An 18137-nucleotide genomic window follows, 5' to 3' on the forward strand; every position below is an offset into this window, starting at 1 on the left:
TCACACCCAGTGTTTGCTACGCTTACATGTGTCTTGTGCACATGCGTAGCCCAACCCTTGACCAAAAGCTTGTTATGAACTCCCACACAGACCTCTGCCCTGGTCTTGTGTACAATTTCCTCATCACAGTGCTATACTCTCCTGCATTAGTTGTTCCAATGTTTAATTACTGCTTCATCAATCTAGCATCGCCTTCACACTCTGCCTGGTTTCAAAATCCCTGCCATAGGGGAATTTGCCCCACTCAGAGGGCCTGGGCAAACCTTAGGCTCTCAACTTGACAAGACCTTTGTCAGTGAGGAGCCCTCATGTATTACTTGTGGGAGGAGAAATTGCAGCAGGGATGCTGGTGAAGTTTTGGCAGCTTCTTTCAAGCTGAACAAACACATACAATATCACTCAGTAATTCTACTCTGGCATTTAGAAGCCCTAATTCCTAATTGCCCTAAAGTGGATACAACCTAAAAGTCCGCTCATACTATTAATACTATTCAACTTTTGCAATCAATCATGTATTCCTATATATATTTATACCAAACATCTCCAAAACATATTGCTAAGGGAGGAAAAGCACATTGTACTTTAATTTTAGTTATGTGCACAACTATATAAACATATTATGTATATTAATGCATGCTTATGTGTATATATGTTCATATACAGACTTTATATCCAATCACAGTTATTTCTGAGAATAAATATGTATCTGCAGTTTTTTCCAAAATTTCACACAGAACACAATCTGTATTTCTAACTAATAAAAGAAAAAACATGTTTTTCTAACTAATAGAAAAGAAAAATGAAAAAGCTTATTTTTAACTAATAAAAAAGAAGAAACTAATAAAAGGAAAAAGCTCTGTGTAAATAACTAAAAAAAAAAAACAAAAAGAAAAGGAGATAGTCACATGACAGTGTATCACTAATGATTATATGGAAGATGTACACTTGGCTTTTTCTTGTTTTTATAACTAGTATAAAACAAGACAATAAGTTAGACTTAAGGAAAGTACATTTTAAAAAGGAAAAGAAAAGAAAGAATAAGAAAATATACAAACAAGCTATGTGGAGAACATAATTAATTTGTGAGCCACATAAAAGAAGCAGACCTCTAGTCAGTAAAATCATTTAAGCAAAGGGTTATAAGTAAGATTGTCACATGGAATAATCTTTTATTGTTCCAACAGATTTAAATGTCATATGTATTATGAAGTTTATTATAAAGGCCCCTGTTCCCTTGATATCAGAAAAATTATAATAATGGTCAGGACTGTAATCGCTCTCAAACTTTATATGATAAATATATAGGGAAAAGGTATCAAAAGTATAATTTTGTCCTGTAGAGCTTTTGTGCTATTTCTTATGATTTGTATCAAAACTTTATAAAGGATTGTTATTCTCAGGGAAATGCATTCATTTTTAACTGTATACTAGGACCATGGCTAAATGCAGAGAACCACTTAGGTGCTATCAAAACCACTGCATGGTTCAACATGTTTTGAAAGGGAAGAATATAGTGCATAAGAAAACCAGCTCCTGGAAATAATTTCTTAAAACATAATGCTTAGTTTTTATGTGATTACATTATTATAGAAATTTAAAAAATTAGTTGTGACTTGGACCAAAACAGAGTTCAGTTATAGCATATAATCAGATCTGAGGAAATGATTCTGATGATTTTGAATGTGCCTGCCTCCTATTTAAAGGAAGCACACTTATTAATAAATGGCATTTTTATGCAAACTCACTTTGAGAGAATAGCATAGTGTAATTCTCAGAACTGAGTTATAGGAGGGCAACTCCAAGATTTGACAGTACAACTTTCTCTCCATAAGCTTGAGAAAAATTACCATATTTCGTCATGTATAATGTACACTTTTCTGCCCAGTTTTTTGGGGGAAAAATAAGGATGGGCATTATACATGAGTACTACTAATTCCATGTCTATATAAATGTTTTTCTTTTATTTATGCATATGCATTAAAAGTGTAACTCTAGAAAACAATAATAATATCCATATGCAAAGTAATACCCTGGAATATGATAATAGTTTTTTCTAAATATTAACTAATTAATTGATTGATTAAAAATTAAAATGAAAGATTTTTTCCCTGAAAGTCTGGGCCAAAAACATGGGTGTGCATTATACATGGGAGCATATTACACCTGGTAAAAAATGGTAATTCACTTTTCTAACTTTAGTGACTTTCTCTCAAACATTGAAGCAATACTCATGTGCTTAAATTCTATGGGGTCTATCTACCCAAGGACATGGCACAAACATGAACATAACCCAAAGTATTCTCAGCAATACTAACATATGAATGTTCAGCAAATTATACCCCTTATCCTCTATGTATGCATGCCTTTTTAAAGTAATCATAAAAATTAAATATCTCCCCATGGTTTAAAGATTCATACTGGAATATTAGGCTATAGGGAATCTGATAATTAGGTAATAAAATACCTAAATACTATCAAATAATAGAGTCATATGAACTCAGATATTAACATATAAAGTGTAACTGTCACAAGCCATCAGCCTATCTTTAATTTCCTATAGAATATTTTCAATAAGGTACTGTATAGCTTCTCCTTGAACTTTAGTTATGGGGAAAACAATCTTTGGAACTCTCCTTAATAGTCACCACTATATGTTCTCTTCTTTCTGTTTAACTGAAATATAACTTTCTATTAATTTTCCTCATTAGCCCCATTTTTACTTATGCTTTTCCAGAACATTCTTGACTGGTGGAAATGCTGGGATTTACATGGGGTTCACACTGAATGAGATGTGCATGGGAAAGTATTGATTACCTGAAAGAAAAGAACCTCCTACTATTTAGTACATTTTGGACACCATTTCATTTGTTCATATCTTCATTAATTCCTATCAATAATTTCCATAGTTTTCTGTACAAAGAGCTTGTGCAAATTTCATTAAAAATTTACCTTGGAGTTTGATAATTTTTGAGGTTGTTGTAAATGGTATTTGCAATCAATTTAATTTCTTAATTATTTATTGTTAGAATTACATTTACAGTTGATTTTTATTAATCATGTATTCAGCACTCTTGCTCAATTAACTTATTAATTTTAATATATAATATGTTGATTGATATTAGATAGTGTAGGAATATGCTCATTCATAATGGGAATAACAGTAGTTTGATTTTTTCCCATCCTTATGTCTTTTCTTTTTCGTGTATTATTGCTATACATAAATATTGAATTGAAATGGTGATAAGAATCCTTTCTCATTTCTGATCTTAGAAGAAGATTTAAATATTTCAGCACTTATGATATTAGCTGCAATTTTATGAATTTTTAAATAATTTTAGGTGGAAGATAAGTTATGTCATTTTTTGCATCTATTATAATAATTGCACTATTTTGTTCCTTTGTTTTATGGAAATAACTTGATTTCAGTGTTAATCCAACAAGAATTTATTCTTGAGTATAACCCAGTTTGTTAAAGGTGTATCAGACTTGATGTAGCGATGGATTTAGTTTGTTAAACATACTTTTACCTTTGTATTTGGTCATGAGAAATGCAATTCTTTGATTTTCCTTTTTATGTGATATCTTTAAAAGTTTTGTGTAAAGTTTTTATATCACTCTTCAAAAATTTGGAGGGGTTGCTTATGTTTTTTATTCTCTGCAGTGTGTAAGATTTGTGTCATTTCTTTCTCAGGTATAGGTAAAAATCCACCAATTCAATGAGCAGAGCCTGGGCTTGTTTATCAAAGATTTTTCATTATAGTTTCAATTTATCTGATAAACATAGGAATATGCAGGTTTCCTGTGTTATTTTTCATTAAGTTGGGTCAGATATTTTATATAATTTCAAATGTATTGGAATAAAATTGCTTATATTTTTCTCTGTTTCTAGATTTTATAATGACATTGCTCATGTAAATAGTGTTTTCTGTTCCTGATGAATTGTTTAATCATAATGAAATGTCCTTCTTTATTTCTACTTTTTTCCTGGAAGTCTAATTTGGCACTAATCTATGTATCCCAGTTTTTTATGCTTAATTTTGCATGATATATTATTCTCTATACTGTTAATTTTAATTTTACATTATCTTTCATTTAAATTTCCCTTCATATAAACAGTGTATAAATGGGACTTATTTTTTCTAGTCTGAAAAACTACATTTTAATTGGAATGTTTAAACTTAAAATTAATGTTTTTATTAAGGTAGATTGATATAAAGTTGTCCACCTCATCCTTCACTTTCTATTTTCCATCTCTCTTTATTTTTCTTCCTATGCTTTTCATTTATTAAATAATTTTTGTTATTTAAATTCCTCTCTTGGGTTTTTATCTGTTGAGATTTTAAAACATGCCACATAGTTTTGACACTTCCTCCCTTCAAGACATGGAGTTTTATGGCTGCTCCAAAGACTCTGGGCCAACTTTGGTGATTCCCTTGTAACCAAATATAGCAGTTTGGTTGCCATGTAAATTCCCAGGCTGAAATTCCAACTTGCTATTACCAACTAATACCAGCGGAATGTGGTATTTTGGCCCTCTAGCCCAGGCTCTTCCTGCATTCTGGTGGTTCTATTTCCACTGTGTGCTGGTAGCAATGTACATGATTTATATTTTGTTAAGCAAAAAAAAAATGCCTTCAGGTTTGTTTATATGGCTGTGTCTTATTCAGCTCTCAATTTGGAAGCAGAATTTTGATGAATATAGAATTCTAGATCGACAGTTTTATATTTTTTTAAACATTGGAAAGATTCTTCTCCATTTCCTTTGGTTTTCCATGGGTTCTGCTGAGAAGAAAGCCATCTTATAAATCATTTTGTTCTGGGATAGGTAATATATCTTTATTTTTCAGATGTTTTCAGTTGGTATACATTTGTTTACTTCACTGATATTATTTATATTTCATATAGATACCTAAAACATAGTTAAATAATAAAATGTTTCAAAAATTTCAATGCTAATATGGTGATTCCAAATTATTGTTTATCTAAATAAAAATATAACTTATGTGATTGACAATAACAACAAAACACTACAGAAGCAAAGGAAACTCTATAAGAAAAATGTTTAATTTTTATTTCTTATTGCATATATATTTACAAATTATATATAAAATAAAATAACAAGTGCATTTCTAAGTGAGTTATAATTACTTTTGTAATTGCTCATCTGTTGCTAATGTTGACATAACTTGGGAAAATATATGAGAAACTATTAAAATCCTTTATAAAGAATAATAAACTGGTCCTGGCTGGTGTGGCTCAGTGGATTGAGAGCCTGCCTGTTAATCAAAAGACCACCTGTTAGATTCCCAATCAGGGCACATGCCTGGGTTGCAGCTAGGTTCTCAGTAGGGGGTGCACGAGAGGCAACCAAACATTGATGTTCCTCTCCCTTTCTTTCTCCCTGCCTTACCCTCTCTCTAAAAATAAACAAAATATTTTTTTGAAAAGAATAATAAAGTGACACTTGTATTACCTACAGCAAACACTTACTTTGACAAATCAAATTCTATATATGAAACTATTTATGTAAATACAGTATATTATAGAGTTGATTCAGTGACAGACAACATATAGAACATAAGGGAAAGTAACAGAGTATGCATAGAGTTTCAATATATAAATTTTTGTTATTAAAATAATTATAAATGATAAACTAATAGAAGAGCAAAATATAACATTTTATAAAAATATGCATAAATTTTCAAGAATTGTAATAAATTTGGTTAATAATTGGTACAAATTAAATAAATAACAAGATTCTCTTTATCTTGATACCAGATAATTTATCTGGGATCATCAAATAGTACTGGTCTTTTGGAAATTAATTAAGCATTTTTTGCAAATTCTTTTTTACATACTATTTAAAAAAGTCATTTGACTTTTAGGATTGTATACAATGCAGCTACTCAAAATTGAGCATAAACATATGATTACAAAATTGGCAAAGGAGCTATTTTTAAATAAATTATATTGTGTTCATTCCATGGATATTATGTAGCTATATAACCAAGCAGGCTGATCTTATATGCTTATAGCTGATATATCCATATTGCTAATAAAAACAAAACAAATTAAAATTTCACTTGTGTGCCTAAGTATAGAAGTATATAAATGCATATTTACATATATATCTCTTTTTGCACTCACTTTATTGATATTCACATGAATTGTGAGAGGTACTGTGCATGGGCATGTTTTGAAAATTTTTCAATGAGCCTATGCTGAATTTACAAGTAGTAAAATTAAAATAGTTACTTGATGGTATTTCACTAGTGATTGTTGTTTGAACCTCTACACTTTATGTTTTTTCCCTTTTATGGTAATACAGGTAAGAAGTCATGTTGAAAATATGTTAGAAATAAAAACATAAAAAGTTTTGGCCTTCACCAGTGTGGCTTTGTTTGGCATCATCCCTCAAAACAAGATGTCACCAGTTCCATTCCTGGTGTGGGCACATGCCTAAGTTGTGGGTTTGGCCTCTGGTCAGAGCGAGTAGAAGAGGAAACCAATGGATGTTTCTCTCTCACATCAATGTTTTCTTTCCCTCTTTATATCCCCCTAAAACAAACAAACAAACAAACAAACAAACAAACAAAATCTTTTAAAAAAGAAAAAGTTTTGTGGGGAAAAATGATTTAATTTTTAATTATGATCCACTTTTAAAAAGCTGATACCCAATTAGTTATGAGATCATTAAACTAGGGACCATAGGTAAAATTGTCACAAACAATGCTCTTTTTACTTTTCTGCTTTCATTAAATGTCAAGGGTATTGTAAAGTTTATGTTTTGGGGTCTCTATTAGCATGATGGCAGAAAGAAATGACAATATTCAAAATTTATCACAAAGTATATAGAAAAGGCCTTAAAATATGTGTTCCTGTTCTGTGGAGCTTTAGTGCCATTTCTTATGATGTATATGAAAAGTTTATTAAGAATTGCTATTCTCAGAAAAATGCCTTTATGTTTAACTGTGTGATATCTACCAATATCGATAAATTATTAATTCAAATGCATTACATGTAGGTTGCTTTTAAATAGTCTGAAAACATAACTATGTGATCTGTGAATAAAGATGGGTTTATTTCATCATTTCAAATATTTATGCTTGTTTTTTCTTCTTTTTCTTGCATTATTGCGCTCACTAAATGTTCTCTAAAATATTGATTAGAAGTGATAATAGTAGATGTCATTGTCTTTATTTTTATCTCAAGGAAGTTTTGCAATATTGCACCACTAATTATATATAGTACAGTTTTGTATGTTTTTTTTTAAATCATAGGTAGGTGGTTAGTTATATCAAATACTTTTTCTGTGTGTACTGTCATAGTGACATGATTTTCTTCCTTTGTTTGTCAATGTTGTTTGATTTGAAAATGTTAAACTAACAAGAACCCATTCTTGTATTCAACCCAAATTGTTCCTGGTTTATTATATAGTTGAATTATCTTTGGACTCTGTTTGTCCAACACAAGGTTTACACTTAATTTATTTTTTAGTGTTTGCCATGAGACATAAAAAAACCTTTGATTTTTCCTTTGTATAATGATATTATCAGTTTTGTACCAGGTTTACAAGGATCTAATAAAACACTTTTGGTGACAGATTTACAGTTTCTTGTGGAGGAGGTCATTCAAGACTTGTGTATTTATTTCTCAATTATATGGGAAGCATCAGGATTTCAGGCATCAGCATATGGAGTTCAGTTGTAAGAAGGTTTTTCTATACAGATGCAGTTTATTGAATGGATGCAGAATCCTTGAGATTTTTCTATTTTAACCATTTGGTTATTTAAAAACATTATCACCTCATAAATTTCAAATGTATTGCCATATATTTCCTTATAACCTAATGTATGCATCCCCAGGATCCTAATTATGATGCCCTTTATAATTCTGCTACTATTGATAGTGTGTGTCTTTTTTTTATTCCCTTGATCAGTCTTGCCAGGATTTATCATGTTTTTATCCTTAAACAAACAAACAAACAAGTCTTGGATTTGTCATTTTTAATAAAAATGTTAATTTTTCATGTTCAGAAATTTAGTTTACATTCCTGCTTTATATTCTACTTTTGTGAAGTGTATTTTCAAATCATAAATTTTTAGGATTTCACCTTTTGCATGAATGTTCTAAGTTCTCCTTTAGACACATATTTTGATGCATCCCACACAATTTTTAAGAAATTAATTGAACTTTTGATTTACAATAAACAGCATAAATGAAAAGTAAACAATCTATATTTTGATATATGTGTATGCATTTGTGTGTGCATGCTTGTGTTTGTGAAACCATCACCACAATGAGTGCAATGAAGACATTCACCCCTGTCCCTAGATTTCCCTGTGAACATTTGGATTTCCCCCTCCTAATCCAGTCAAGCACTCCCCATTTTTCCATGCTGTGGAAATTTTTGTATGAGTCTTTGTAAGAACAGATAATTTCACCTTTATTGCTTAAGCTACAAGGAATGGAATGACTGGATTATATGAGGGATGTATTTAGAGTTGTTTTAAAATGTGTCAAAATATTTTGCAATGTGACTCTACCATTTTGCATTCTAACAATAGTGCTAGAGTCCTAGTTGCTTTACATTTGCCAGGACTTGTGATTGTTGGTGTTATTAAGTGTAGCCCTTTTAACGTGTGTGCAGTGGAATCTCACTGTAGCTCTGACCTGTATGGGCATACTAAAGGTATCACCTGTTCTTTCTTAGGTATTCCCTGTAAATGGAAAAAAAATGGGTCACAGGTATGATGCTAATTCTTTTCTTACCATTTGCACTTTTGCATGGATAGTTATTTTTCATTGCATGCTGGATTTTCTGTATCAAATATCTTTGAAGTTATTGGAGGTTCTGAATGATTTTTTCTTTCTCTAATGAGCATTGGTTTTTGTTTCTGAGGCAGCTAGCATGTGGGCAGTTCATCTCATGGCAATTGGAATGTTTTTTTGAAGCTGCATCTCAGGTTTTATGAGGGTTTTCCTATTTCTGGTTCATGTCAACACTTAGGGCACAGCCTCTCAGGGATGCCAAATGAACCCCTGGGTATTGGTCTTCCAGAGCCTTTCTGTTTGGTGCACCTTCAGCTCTAGTGCCTGTCCACTGAGCTGGTGAGACTACTATTCAGTTGCTTAGTTTTTAAACTATAACTTTTTGCTTAGCATCTTAGGTTCTCATTCACCAACTTTGAATAAATATGTACCTTGAAGGGAGAAAAGGTACCAAATTTGGGTCTCATCACTTGGGCTTTTCTTTTTAGTGAGATCCTGTCTTTTCAAATGCTTGTCTGCTTGGGTTTGTGGTGCCATTGAATAATATTTTTAATCTTCCAGCTTTCCCAGTTTTTCTCAGCAGAATAATTGGGTTGATAGAGATGCTCAATCATTACTGAAAGCAGACAGCTACATAAATACACTTTTTTGCAACAAGTTTTTATAGTTGTTTTTCTGCCTCCAGGGGTGTCTAACCTTTTGGTGCCTCTGGGCCACACTGGAAGAAGAATTGTCTTGGGCCACACATTCAATACACAAACACTAACAAAAAGTGATGAGCAAAAAAAAAAAAAGGTTTTAGGCAAATTTAAGATTTTGTGTTGGGCCACATTCATAGCCCTCCTGGGGGTGCACACAGCCCATAGGCCATGGGTTGGACACCCCTGGTCATACTGTATTAGTTCAAACTGTATATCAATAAGATAAATGTTTTCTTTTAAGGCAAATAATCATTCCAAGAGTGGATCTTTCCTGTCCTTATTTGCTCAATGTGCTGCAGTTAATTTTTTATTGCTTTCCCAAATGGATCCCTAGTCTCCAACAAGTGCCATGTATGGGTTGTGTGGTAGAGGTACAAAATCCCACTAATGAAGTCAAAGGCAAACAAGTACATAGATTTTATTATAGAAGATAAGTTTTTTGGTAATTTTTAAGCTACAACAGCCTAAAATGTTACCTATACTTTCTTGTATTATGTTTACTGGTGCTCTAGATGTTGGCTAACAGAATTTTACTTATCTTGGTCCAGTTAGAGTTAAGAAAACAAATTTAAGTAAATGCAGTTTCACAGCAGGAACATTCTCCGTATCACCCGTGCTTGTTTTCTCTATGGTCTTTTTGTCACACAATTTATTTAAATTTTTTATTAAAAACTAGATATTGATTGTCATTCATTTTTTGTTAATATTCTTAAGTGTAGTAATTTTAATATTCACTTAAATACACAAATCTTGAGCTTATATTTCAGTGAATTTTGCAAGTCATATATTGTACATATAAAATATAACATTTTTGCTTAAAATTAGTTGTATTTTTAAATTTCTAATTTCCCATTTGAATTCTTCTTTGACAAAATGTTTATGGGGTGTAGAGTGGTTTAATTTCCACTTATATTTAAATTTCCTAAATGTCATTCATTTGGTTTATTGTAACAGCTTTGTTGAGGTACAATTGATATACAAAAACCTGCGTACATTTGATGTATGCAATTTGATGGTTTTGACCATATGCTGATACCTGTGAAACAATCACCATAATCAAGGTAATGAACATAGCCATTTGGTTTTAGTTATTGTATCAAAGAAAATATTTTGTTTTATTTCAGTCCTTTGAAAGCTATTGGAGCTTGTTTTATAGCCTAGGATATAGTCTTCACTGGAAATGTTCCATGTATGCAGGCAAAAGATGTGTATTCTGTTTATTGGAAGCAGTATTCTGTGGTTGTCTCTTAGGTTTAGATCCTTATAGTGTTCTTCATATCTTCTATATACTTGTCGATCTTTTGCCTAATTGTTTTTATCTATTGTTGAAAGTGAGGTATTGAAATCTCCAAATATTATGGTTGAAATGTCTGTTCTTCCTCTCAATTCTACCTTTTTTAAAATATTTTTATTTATTTATTTTTAGAGAGAGGCGAAGGGAAGGAGAGGGAGAGAAACATCAATGTGTGGTTGACTCTCATGCGTCCCCTACTGGGGGCCTGGCCAAAAACCCAGGCATGTGCCCTGACTGTGAATCAAACTGGTGACCCTTCGGTTCACAGGCCCACACTCAATCCACTGAGCAACACCGGCAAGAGCAAGCCTTTTTTTTGTTTGTTTGTTTGAACTATTTTGGTGCCAGTGGTTAGGGGCATGTCTGTTTATAATTTTTATATCTTTCTGATCAATTTACCCTCTTGTCATAGTAAATATGTAGTAACAATGTTGTCTTATTTTGTCTCATATTAATATATCCACTCTAGCTCTCTTATGGCTGGTCTTTGTATGGTATGCTTTTCCATTCTTTTACTTTCAACATTTGTAATTTTAAATCTAATGTGTGTCTCATGTAGATAGTACAGTGGGGTCCAAAAAACCCAGAATTTATTTATAAAAAATTGTGTATTTTTTACATGTTTAAACTTTAGTCACCATCAAAGCACTGTCTATTTAATGCAATACCCTATCAAGATGTTTTTTTCTACTGCTCAAAACAGTTTTTGAATTTATCAATTTTGATTCCTTCTAGTGTTTCTGCTATCTATTGTTTCACTTCTTCTATATTGGCAAAATGTTTGCCTTTGAGGACATTGCACTCATGGAACCAAAAAAAAATGTTGCTTGGGGCAAAATAAGGTGAATAGGGAGGGTGGGGTATGGGGGTCATGCCATTTTTAATCAAAAACTGCTGAACACTCAGTGTGGTGTGGGCAGGTGCACTTGTAAATCACTCATCATGAAAGGGGTAAACATGCTGAAAGAGTCTTCAAAAAAATTAACTGAAGCCAAATGCAGCCTCTCACCACAATGCCAGCTGGTACACTGATACAGATGGGTTCCTAGAATGTTCACCTAACAGGGGAAGCCTGTACTACAAGGGCCTTGTCCTCCTGAAGGTAATTCCATTTTGTTTTGTTTTGTTTTTTGTTTTTTTGGATTCCCCCCTCATATACATTATTCTTACAGATTTTACAAAATTTGAAGTAAAATAATGAACACAAACAAATAAAAATAATATGTGTGTAATAATATATTTTAGATAATTCTGATTGAATTGTATTATATAGTTGTATCTTATTTTCTTATTTCACATATAGTTGTATCTTATTTTCTTTTTTTATTGCTGTTGAATTACAGTTGTTCCAATTTTCCCCCATTGCTCTCCCCTGCCCCAGCCCCATCCCTACTCCCTCATTTAATCCCCACCCCATTGCCCATTACCATGGGTCCTTTGTACATGTTCCTTGAATAGACCCTTCCCCTTTTTTCCCTGTTTGTATCTTATTTTCTCATTTGGTCTGATAATGTTTTTCTTTGCTTAGATTGCTTAATCTACTCACATTTAATATTATTTTTGGTATAGTTGGATTTATGTCTACATTTTTATCTATATGCCTCATGTCTATTTTTCCCTGTGTTCCTCATTTAATAATTGTATTAATTAAAACTTTCATATAATATTTAAATTTCTTAAACAATTTTAACCATACATTGGGGTTATTATCTTACTGTTTTCTCTCTATGGTTTACAATAAAAATCTTAACTTACTAGAATCTACTTCAGGTTTACATTAAAATGTGGAACATTTTTAGCTCCTTCACTTTATGCTATTATTGTTACACACATTATGTTTATACATGTGACACAACCAACAATACATTGTTATATAATGTAATAATTGTCTTATAATAATCTTACTTCTGTTGAAGAAGCTAGAGGAAGAGAGAACTCATAAGAGGTCTGTCCAGAAAAACTCCAGTCATTGTTAATATAATGAGAACAGTTTGGGTGACATCAATGTAATCTGGCAGCCAAGGAAAGTGGACTGGAATGCACATGGGTGAATAATGATGACTTCCCTGTACTAGTCAGTGGGGCAGTAGATGCTGTTGAGTAAGCATGTGTACTGTGTGACCATCGCAATCAAAACAACTGAGGGAATAGATTAACAAATCTGCATCAAACTTTGCATGAACCTTGAACATTCCTCCACAGAAACTATTAAGATGATTCAGAAGGCCACAACTATGGGCAACTGGTGATTGGCAGTTTCATCATGCCAACACATCTGCTCATGCATCACAGCTCATGCAGAGTTTTTTTGAGAAACATCAAATCACCCAGGAGTCTCAGTCCCGCTACAGCCCAGATTCAATGCTCTGCAACTTCTGGGGTTTTTTTCCCCCAAAATTAAAATAACCTTAAGAAGGTTGATGAGACCATTGATGAGATTCAGAAAAATATGACAGGGCAGCTGATGGAGACTGGGAGAACTGTGTGAGGTCCTAAGGTGCCTACTTGAAGGAAGGGGACTGAGGTGTCATTGTCCTATGTACAATGTTTCTTGTATCTTGTATCTTCTTCAATAAATGTCTCCATTCTTCATATTACATGACTGAATACCTTCTGGACAGACCTTGTATATCACATCATCACATTGTACACTTTTGTCAATTATATCTCAATAAAACTGGAATAAATTCTTTTTCCTTGAAAGAAAAACCACACATTTTCAATGCTATAAATGCAGAAAGGATCATCACTATAAATCCTGGAGACAAATACATAATAGTATAAAATGTAAAGTAATAAATCTGAAATTATATGAAGTGATATAAACTTTTTTAAAACCTTAGAAGATGTCAATAGTCCTATAATTACTAAAGTGTTTCTACAATAAGAATTCTTTTTACAAATGATTTCCATGTCCTAGTGACTGTATTCCTGAGAGAGAAACATTGATTGGTTGCCTTCCATAGGCACCCCAACCAAGGATCGAACCCACAACCTAGGTATGTGCCCTGACCAGGAATTGAATGCACAGTTTTTTGGTGTACAAGACAACATCCCAACCAACTGAGCCACCTGGCCAGTTTGTTGGAATACTATTTTGAAATCAAGCCACTTTAAGAAAACAACAGAAGAAAGTCTTGTACTATACAATTGATTAAAAAAAACAATTTGACATGATCTTCCACTCACTTTATATTTTTAAAAATAACAACAGATCAGCTCTGGCTGGCGTAGCTCAGTGGATTGAGTGTGGGCTGTGAACCAAAGTGTCTCAGGTTCAATTCCCAGTCAGGGTACATGCCTGGGTTGCGGGCTATGGCCCCCAGCAACCTCACATTGATGTTTCTCTCTCCCTCTCTCTCTAAAAATAAATAAATGAAATCATTAAAAAATAACAACAGAACAACGAAGATAACATCATATTTAGTAATGAAATACTGGAAAACCCCCTCCTAAAATCAAAGATACAAGGATTTCTACTGCCACTAGTTCTATGGAATATTTTAGGGTAGTACTAGCCAGGGTAATGCAAGAAAAGATTTAAAAGACCTTAAACTGGAATAGAAGAAATGCAACCACCATTATTCACAGACTATGTGTTTATATTTCCAGAATATCTAAAATCAATCTGTGGATAATGCATTAGAATTAATAAGCTAAAATATTTAGCAAGATTGATGAATACCATACAGTATAACACACACATTCTTTCTGAGGAAAACTATGGCATAAAAACTCCACAAGACAAGGTTGTATTTGTTTCTATAAGTTTATCATATAAACTTTGAGAGTCACTATAATCCTAATCATTGTTATCACTAGTTCTCTGATATGGTAACAGAAGCCACTGAATATAAGATAAACTTTATAATACACTTGACATTCAATGCCAATGGAACTATTGTCTAATTGTTTTGTTTCTAAGCATAACTTCTTATCTTATTGTGTACTAACTCAAAAAAGGGTGGAAAAGGCAAAAATACGCCATCTTGTTTCTATTTCTGTGATTTATTATGTATTGATTACACATTATGTGTTGAGTGAAAAATTCTTGAGAAATGCATACCTGTATTCCCTCTCAGAAGTAACCATAATTACCAATGAAGTGATATATTGACAGATACAAACATAAATATGTATTTGCATAAATAATATGTAAATTTTGCACATATCTGAAAATAATTTGTCATTTGCTCTCTTTTTTTAGCACTATGTCTTGAGACTTTCTTCTATAAGTATATATAGCTCCTTCCAAATGGTTGCAAAAACTGCCTAGTATTCATGGTACAGACTAATCATAATTTATTGAGAACAGCTTTGCCTTTTTTCTACCCATACTTTAATGTACATGTATGAGTAACTCTGTTAGATGCAATTCTAGAAGGTAAATTTAGTGTAAAACTGTAGATAAATTTAAAACTGGCAGAAATGTGAAATTACTATAAAAACACTGTAATTTTCAATAAGCTGATATCAAGACAAAAATTTTATTATGTATTTCACTTATACTAAGTATTAAGCAAAATAAAAAAATTAATAGAAGAATTGCCAATTTATACTTAGTTAGTGTATATACTTAGATACAATTGCTAAGTCCATTTGTTAATCTGTTATTATACAATCATTTGAAATGCCAAAACTATTATATATTAAGCCTAAAATATTCTTATACATATCCTCTCATCTTCTTTATGTTCTATATATTGTTAATTACTGATTGGTTCTGATATTTACTGTATTTATATAAATCACTTCTAATATGGATTATGTTTTCCCAGAGCATAATGATATTGTAAGTTATATAATTGCTCTAAATAGAAAACATTTTGCAATAGGCAATACAAATACCACTTCATTATTCTCTATCAAGGGATTCCACCTGTTCTCATTCAATTTCTCATCCAAGTCACAAGTAATGCCAGATTACCAATAAAATCAATTTTGATATTTTTCTTGGGAATGCCCTTTAATTTCTTTTAATTTGTTTAAAAAAATGTGAAGCTATATTTACAAATTAAATATAAAATAACATTTTTGATTTGGGGCTTTTGTTATTTTTCCTATCAAACATTTTTTTGCTTTTGCTTTGCTTTATTGATAGTGCCAGTCAAATAAATCATCCTTTATTGACACAAATGGAATGATTTGGATTGACATAAAAATTATTGAAGTTTTTAAAATGTTTTATTAGCAAACATTATATATGACATCTATATCAAACATAAATAATAGTATCAGGAAGTGAACAAATGTATGTCCACCTAAAACTTCTGAGAAATAAATATAAATTGCTAACCAATGAACAATGAATTAAATGATGGCTACCTTCTCAACAGCATCCATAGAGAACCATAAAAATGGAGATTTTTTCCAGTATGGAAATAAAATATATAATTTTAAACCCAGAACCATGAAAGCAGTTTCCAAGTCACAAACAATATCTTTTTGGCTCTGATGCTTATATATATATATATAATATTTGAGCAATTAGTGTCTTATTCTGAGCAGGGGAGGACCCCTAAGAAGCCAGGGTAAAAGATAATAAGATGAGAGAAATGTGAATAAGGATATCAAAAGATCCACACTGAGGTAGAAACAGAATTCACATAATTTGTTCAGCCTTGTCACCAAACCATAAAATAAACAAGAAGAAGCCCTGTGGGGGTATCAGTCTCCAGTTTCCTACCTTTTATTATTTAACATGTTTAGTATTTTTTTTACAGATTTTATTTATTTATTTTTAGAGACAGGAAAAGGGACAGTGAAAAATAGGGCCAGAAACATCAGTGTGAGAGAGAAACATTTATCAGTTGCCTCTAGCGCACCACCAGCCTGAGACCTTGCCTGCAACCAAGGCATATATGCCTTGATGGGGAATCGAACCAGAGACCTTTTGCTTTGAGGGATAACGCCAAACCCACTGAGCCACACTAGCCAGGGTAATAATAATGAAAAGTATAATTAAGTGTTGATGGTCCTTTTTTATTATAAGTGATTTAAAAGACAATTGCACAAAATGTTATCTATAAAATTATATTTTGGCCATGTAACAAATGTAAATGTAATATATTTGACAATAGGAACAGGAAGCAGGGCTGGCATTGAGAATGAATCTATACTGAAGTAAAGAAATAAAATGGTAATAAAAATCACAGAAGAAAAGTTTCAGAAATAGTGTATAAGAATTTTAATATAAAAGGATATACATATGAGGTCTGTCCAGAAAGTATCCAGTCATGTGCTATGAAAAAATAGAGACATTTATTGAAGAAGATACAAGATACAAGAAACATTGTACATAGGACAATGAGGCCTCAGTCTCCTTCAAAGTAGGCACCTTGGGACCTCACACATTTCTCCCAACTGCCATCAGCTTCCCTGTCATATTTTCCTGAATTTCATCAATGGTCTGATATCTCTGATGGTCTGAGATAGTGTGTTCTCTCCATTCTTGCTTCCTTTGATTTTGTGATACCTTGAAGAGATGTCTTTCATGTATTTCCAGTTTTCACAGTTTTTCTCAGCAGGATTTTGGGCTATTTGACTATTATAAGAAGCAAATGTCTTCCCTGAGAATATTTTTTTGAAATAAGTTTTATTTAATAGCTGTTTTTATTCCCTCATTTCAATCAATTTCAGTTTTATCAACCCCATAAACAATATTAATTTAATTTCCATTTTTGTTAACTGTACACTAATTTGCAGTTGTTAAAAATAAAATAGACTTTGTGGATACCCTACACCTAAATTCCTCTACAGTACAGTATCTCAACCAGGATATTAACATTTATACAGTCAAAGCACAGAACATGTCAATCACCACAGGAGTCCCTAGTGTTTCCCTTTTATAGGTAAGCACCCTTTGCCTCTTCATCCATCCCTGAATTTTTGAAACTACTAATCTGTTCTTCATTTGTATAATTTTTTTCATTTAATGAATATTTTACAAGTAAAATCATTCTTTATTGACCTTTGGGATTGCCTTTTTCACTTAGAATCATTTTTGGAGAGTCATCAAGGTTGTTGAATGTATAAATAGTTTTTTGTTTTTAACAAACTATAGAAATAATCCCTGAAAGTATAGTTTTATTTTTTTGTTTTTATTGCTGAGCAGAATTCCATGGTATGGATGTACCACATTTTGTTTAATCATTTATATTTTTAAAGACATCTGGATGTTTCCAATTTTTGGCTTTTATAGAAAATGCTGTGATAAACACTTCAGTACATGTTTCCTTGTGAATGTGAGTCTTCATTTCTCTGGGATAAAAATACCAAAGTACAATTTCCATGTCATATGCTATTTGCATGTTTAGTTTTTATAGATGCTGCCTAACATTTTCAGAGTGGTTGCATTTTACAATACAACA

General features: G+C 32.0%; 1 pseudogene; it reads right to left on the reverse strand.

Moving 5' to 3' along the window:
• Nucleotides 1-17735: 17735 nt before the first annotated feature.
• On the reverse strand, nucleotides 17736-17855 carry LOC123830175 (annotated as a pseudogene).
• Nucleotides 17856-18137: the final 282 nt, after the last annotated feature.

This window comes from Phyllostomus hastatus, unplaced genomic scaffold (genome assembly GCF_019186645.2).
Source record: "Phyllostomus hastatus isolate PE091 unplaced genomic scaffold, TTU_PhHast_1.1 phas_scaffold_12, whole genome shotgun sequence".
NCBI lineage: Eukaryota > Metazoa > Chordata > Mammalia > Chiroptera > Phyllostomidae > Phyllostomus > Phyllostomus hastatus.